Source organism: Littorina saxatilis, unplaced genomic scaffold, assembly GCF_037325665.1.
Source record: "Littorina saxatilis isolate snail1 unplaced genomic scaffold, US_GU_Lsax_2.0 scaffold_1242, whole genome shotgun sequence".
Taxonomy (NCBI): Eukaryota; Metazoa; Mollusca; class Gastropoda; order Littorinimorpha; family Littorinidae; genus Littorina; species Littorina saxatilis.
This window is the reverse complement of record NW_027125936.1, coordinates 14,881-21,613: the sequence shown is the minus strand read 5'-3', so window position 1 is coordinate 21,613 and position 6,733 is coordinate 14,881. Positions and strand designations below refer to the sequence as shown.

At 38.6% G+C, this 6,733-nt stretch overlaps 1 long non-coding RNA gene across 1 annotated transcript; it reads left to right on the top strand.

The window, feature by feature from the left end:
• Window positions 1-1,977: 1,977 nt before the first annotated feature.
• On the top strand, window positions 1,978-4,695 carry LOC138954399 (uncharacterized). The gene is made up of 2 exons (XR_011451819.1): window positions 1,978-3,281; window positions 4,047-4,695. It is a non-coding gene; the product is annotated as an uncharacterized lncRNA (long non-coding RNA).
• Window positions 4,696-6,733: the final 2,038 nt, after the last annotated feature.

Genomic DNA, 6,733 nt, shown 5'->3' with positions numbered 1-6,733 from the left:
AATGAGTTTGCGTTTTGGGCGTTATGGGCGTTTTTTCACACTGCAGATCATATCTCAAAAACTACGGAGTGGATCTTTATGAAATTTGATATGGATAATTTTGACTGGATTTTCTCATAGAAGGCTTTTCCGTTTATTGATAGGACAGTTTGATGACGTCATATTTTACCGTTTGCCAAAAGGTCGAGGCAGCACTTTCACAGTTACAGTTTTTCATCAATTTGATCGAATTTCTTATCACACAATCTCAGATCTAGGCCGGATTATGGGATTGCATTTCAGTTTGGTCACTTAAAGTTTTATTATTGAAATGTTTGTTCGAAATATGTCATTTTTTCAAATTTTTAAAAACTAATATTTGAAACAAAAAATTTATATTGGTGTATTCCCTATTGCGTCCTGTATCTAAAACTATATAGTTTTGTTGTTTTGTATTGATAATTATGCTTAAAAATGAAGAAAACCGATAAATAACCACTATCTTTATTTATGAAAAAAGACACTTAAAAACAACCAGGACCAAGACCTTTGGTGAAAGAACCTTTAGGTACCAGATTCCGACCGTCTGGAACTCGCTTCCAAGTTCTATCCGTGATTCCAGCAGCCTTTCCTCCTTCAAAACCCAACTCAAAACATACCTGTTTCGTAAAGCCTTTGCTTAGCCTGAGTAGACTCTCCACAACTCTATTCTGTTTTGGAACTCTCTACCCTGTATGTGCTTTATGGTCTCTTTGTCAATGGTATCTTTGTGTGTGCGCGTGCGTGCGCGTGCGTGCGTGTGTGTGTGTGTGTGTGTGTGTGTGTGTGTGTGTGTGTGTGTGTGTGTGTGTGTGTGTGTGTACTTTTAACATTGTACGCTAAGTTTTGCTTAGTGCTTGGGTTCTTGGTGTTATGTCTCAGTTAAATGTATGCTTTGTATGCTTGTTGATTTGTGCTAGTTTATTCTATAATGAATTTGTAAAGCGCCTGGAGCCAATTGATGGGACTCGCGCTATAGAAAAGTTATTTATTATTATTATTATTATTATTATTATTATCTATTCCTTACCATTTTCTGATTCCAAATATATATAGTTTCATGGTGTTTGACGTTGAAAATAGGCTAAAACTTAACAAACTCGGATCGTTGAATGGAAATTATACTTCCAAGCTCCGTGCAGCTGACAACATGATAAAAACACGTCATTTCAAGTGTGGAACACGCTCATGACGTCATACTGAAAGGTGATGAATTATGGCTTCACCTTGCGATGTTTCATTTCAAACATGGTAACATTTTTAAAGGGGTTTCTTTCTCAGATTTCTGTTTGCCCTCTGTCTGTCTCTCTATGTCTCCGTCTGTCTGACTGATTCAATTAAATGTGTAATTACTTAGTTTTGCAAAAGTCAAACTAAGTAGGATATGCCTAATTGATTCAGGTCTCTAAATTCTTATTGTAAAATTGTGAGTTCTATTCAAAACAAATTTAATTGGTGTTTTAAACTCAATAATGGGGCATGCTGTGATGAGTAGAAGAATGTGTGCTTACGAGCAGAAAAAGCCCATCAAAGTCAAGAATCGTGTTTTTCTTTTTCTATTTTCACCTTGTAGCTTCATACAGACACTAAGCAACAGTGTAGTTCCACTTCCAGAGCAATATCTTGTACTTTAATTTTGACCATCTGTGTAACACTTTATTGTAATTCAATCAAGTTTGCGTTTTGATGAAACAGATCCTGTGATTGGTCAGAATGCCCCAACTCATTAAAAATTACCGGTCATTAATTGTCGATAACCACTCGCTAAAAAATCCATTAACAACCTGCTGGCGAGGCGCATGGATACAGCCTCAACTAGTCTCGGTTAACTTTGAGGGTCATTTTACAAGTAGGAAATATGAAGGCCAACGAAATACCGAGACCATAAGGTATGCGAAGTGATGACGTCGAATACGTGACGTAAGTTGATGCATGAATTCTTCCGGACTACGTCAGTCAATAGACCTTTTTCGTATAACCTTTGCCCCCAGCGTTTCGACCAATCAGATTTTAGGGCACGGCAGCCTCTCTCTGATAACCGGAAATAAGGGGCAATAGGTGCCTGGCCTGAAATACCTCTTTCACTGTCGGTGCTCGAAGTACTATTGCCAGAGGATTACTTTGAGAAATTCTGCAAGAAAACGGATTATCTTGTTCAAAATCATGAACTAAAAGTCAAGGACATGCATGAAGGTTTGGTTTGAAACGGCTATTGGTGGTATATGGACGAAAGACTTGGCGAACTTCCCCTGCATAAGCGAAGCAGAGGTGATCGACCACAGATCTACAGTACAGATCTCTGGATCAACTTTCTTACTGATACTACTGCGTCGACGTTCGACAAGTTATACGACGCATCCAGCGCAAAGAATGCAAAACCTTGGGATAAACGATAGACATACTGTGTGCATAAAATGTCTTTCTGCATGGCACAACAGCTAGTAAGCAACTGTGGTGATCAGACTCAGAGCGAGTGTGCTGACGTCAATGAAGCAGACTCGCAACGAAGTGTATGCTGTTGTGGGGGGACGCTGACCGGACAGGCACTTGGAGCCTACTGCGAGTGTATTGCTGGGTAAGTGTTGTTGGCCTTGTATGTTTTGTGGGATTAACTTGATGGCTGCGTTACTTGGTATCTTACACAATCAGTTTTCATACTCATTCATATAATGCATGGCACACAAAGTGACAAACACACACAGAGATTCATAATTCTCTACTAAAAATGTCTGCATGCAAAAGCTGTCATTTTTGACAAAGTTATGAGCAGCATGTTAATGTAATTTCAGTATCTCCAGGAGACCATGCCATGTTGGCTAGGCATGTTCAATAGAATTCCAGGTACCTGAGTGCGGAGTTTTATTTAATGTGTACGTACACATGTGTTTGTGAATCCTCTTGTCAATGAAGGTTATCACTGCAGTAAGATCAAATTCCATTCTGAGCCGGTATATATTTTATATAGCATGCGCTTACAAGCTCTCTGTAGGAATTCCTAGGAAAGATAAAGTTAATTGTTATTAGCAGGCTAAGGAAAATCAAGATGACACAAACGGAATTTGAATGTGTGTTGTTGTTTTTACCCAGAAAGGACAGTCTTGCAACCATGTGGCCGCCACCCTTTTTGCTGCTCCACACTACATGGCTGAAGGAATCGACACTGTGCCAGCAGACAAAACTTGTACACACTACAAATGTATGTGGAAGGGGCATGCTTCCATGAAAACTGCACCAGCTGCTCTCGATGACATACAAATTGTTAAGTAAGTGTGTATAATAATTAATATTAAGGAAATTAGGGTTGCATTACCTAGAGGTTTACATCAGAGTGTGATCTATTTTTTTCAGAACATAAGTCTCAAAGTTAAAATATAGAGCTTGTTAACTACAACAGCTACAAGACTGGGGAAAGAGAAACAGTGATATTTATAAAGTGCATTATCAACAAACTATGCATTTTACATTTAGTCAAGAGACCAGGGCGGTGGTGTATGTTTGTGTGTAGAGCAATTTCTGGAAAACTACAACATTATGTTTAGGTTAAAAACAAACCAGCCCTGAAACAGTGAAAGTGGTAAGTATTTTACTCGCCATAGTTAGTAGAAGCATGCAACTGGTGAGTAGAAGTGTTCATCTACTCGCGAAATGCGAGTGAAGATGCTGAATCAAATTGTTGGTTTGGTTCGTAAAATTTGCTCTCTGGCTGGTACATTTTCAGAATCACTAGCCAGAGGCTAGTGCATAATTTTTTGACTTTCAGGGCTACAAGCTTAGAAAGTTAAACAGATTTGTTTTAAACACAGGGAAGCGTGATTTCCTGTGGGACAGTTTTGCTACTGCGCTATGCTGGGTTGCCATTTACCTTATTCGACGTGGATGCTGGTTTTCAGCTAAGCATTGTCCTTGTGAAATGTACTGCGTTCAGTATCGTTATACATGTTTGACAGACTGGCGCAACTTGTTTTAGCATTTGTACCCAGCATAAGATTTGCTTTAGTGTCAAGTAAAAAAAATAATTTCATTTTCAGGTATGCTTCAAGACAAGACAAGTTTCCCCGGACGACTTTTCAAGGCCTCAATTTTGACCAAGAAGTCCGGATGCAAGGAAGCGCGACTAAGAGATCTTCAACAACCGGTACCAACCGTTTGAAGGCTGCATATAGTTATGATATACTGAACTAGGGTTTTCAAGGTGTGATATTTTTTTCCAATACCAGTTAATTAAGTTGGTAGCAACAGTTAACTGTTCTGTCAAGTGAAAAATGTATGTAGTTTCAATATGGACAGGTAAAATCAGTACTTTGTTTACAGCGAGGGAGGGTACGTAGTGCTGTCACCTCTGTGTGTGAGTTCAGGTTTAATATTTTAAATGCCTGCAGTTAAGACAGAAGATTGTGGAAGCTGATAAGAACTTGTGTCAGAGGATAGTAAGAAGTGTTTCGGCTTCGTACGGACTATACCATCATCCATGACTTGTGTGTATTATTCGGAGAACGTATCAGAGCCGAGGACATGTGTTGTGAACAGCGATTCTCAGTGATAAAAGTGTAGTGTGTGTAATGCCGGACTGTATTCTTCTTCAACTTCGGAATGGCAAGGAGGTATTTTGTGAGATGTTTTATGATTTGATATCCATGTACTGATGATTTCATTCAATAGCGAAATGTTTGAAATGTTCATTCGTTTTGTGCCATGTTTGTTGTTCAAGAGCGTGTTGTCACCATCCCTTATGAATATGGACGTGTGTGAATGTTGGTGCAGACATGAGCGTTTGAGCGAGTGAATTTAGAAGCCCTGTGGATGAAAGTCATTACCGGACACCCAAATCAGCAAACATAGAAATTCCTTGTCATACACATCGATCTGATCAAGGTAATAATGTTAGCACTTTTTTTCCAATTTATTTCACAGTTATTTGTTATTTTTGGGAGGAAATTATAATGCAATTCACCGATTTTAAAAAACATGATTCCAATTGTCTCCCTTGAACAAATTTGTTTGTACAAAATTTGTTACTTACTTTTTTTTTCAAGGCTATATCAAGGAAAATTCTTTTTGAACTGATTGTGGGACCGTGCACAAGCTGACAGACTTGAACTCAAAAGTTGCAGAAGATTCTTGGCTGCGACTTTTGAGTTCAAGCCGATCAGTTTGTGCACAGTCCCAAGATGATATATGTCAAAGACTGTTTTGAATAATTTTGGGGGGTAATTTTCTTTAAGAAATAACTCAAGTGAATGCACAAATTGTGTACTAAAGTGTCGGTACAAGGGAGACAATTTGAAGCCATTTTAAAAAACAAAGCAGTATATTGCATAATAATATCCTTCAATTATAACAAGAAATAAGGAATAAACGTCTCTTGACATGTTGTCTACCTAATTATCTTGATCGCATTTATTTAAAGTGGGAATCGTTATGTTCGTAAGCTCACATACAATCATTGATGAAACAAACTCAGACCAGACCAGAGATTTGATTGATAATGGGCCCTTTATTCTATACAGTACCAGAGTAAATTATATAAACCATTACATGACAAAATAAGCTTCTTGCTCTTTGGAGTGATGTGGCCTTTGGCAGTTCATCAACCCGGTAATGTAGACCTGCCTTTTTTTACGAAGTAGGTACATGCATACCGAAAGATCACCATATGTGTGAAACCATACTGCAGTGTCATTTTTCAGTAGAGAATCAACAGAAAAAGAGCGTATGTTCTCCTTCACCTTCATGTTGTCTTTCTTCAAGCCAGAAACATCTTCAGTCAGACGATTAATCACAGAGGCCTGTTATGTAATTGTCATCTGCAGCTCTGCCAACTTGAGGTAGTCTGTGTTCCAATAACAATACCCTCACATGTAGTCGTGTCCCTCTTTGAAAAGGCATGATCTGGCCCTGATCTGCTCTCACTAGATGCAGAGGGCAAAGGAATGGCTGCTTCTGTAAATACAAAATCAAATGTATACATTAGCAATATAATCAGCATCAATGATCTTGTTATCAGATTACACATGCATCACACTCACAGCATTTAAGCATGAAAATACATGAGGGAAATAACTCCTGAAATTGAAAAAAACTTAGGGGTGCGGGAGATGCTCCCCGGAAACTATTTTGGAGTGTTCCATGCAAAATCAAAATTGTAGAAATCTAGTGCTATTTTTGTTGTTGCATCATTTCAATGGTACATTTCTGAGCTGGGAATAAAAAAAATGATTCAGCATGAGCTTTATCGATGTCTTGAAAACTGCATCACTATCTGTATCAAGTAACCTCCTTAATCTTCTCGATTCAAGAGTCTGTTGATTCAGAGATACTGTAGCAACAGATCTCTGGTTGATTGCATGCACGCGGCTTGTCGACATATGTCTAGATCTTGTTTGTTTGTTTTCTAAAATCTTGCAATTGTTTCGTGACCCTTCCTATGCATCCGTTTTGGGCTGCCGATTCATTTTAAATTTCTTATACACTGATGTAGGAAGACAATTTGAAGTCAGCAGATCATAAATTGATAAAAACAAACAAAGCTTACTTAGCTCTGAGTCTCTTCCAGATCCGATGATATTTTCAGCGTTGACACTGGGGGGTGGAAGCAAAACCGCTTGCTTGTCGTCGGTCTTCACTGAGCGGACAAAGTCACGTCTCCGACCAGTACCTTGTCCTTCTGCTAGAGTCACTTGTTCTTGATGTTCTCTCAAATCCAAGATTAAGGGTG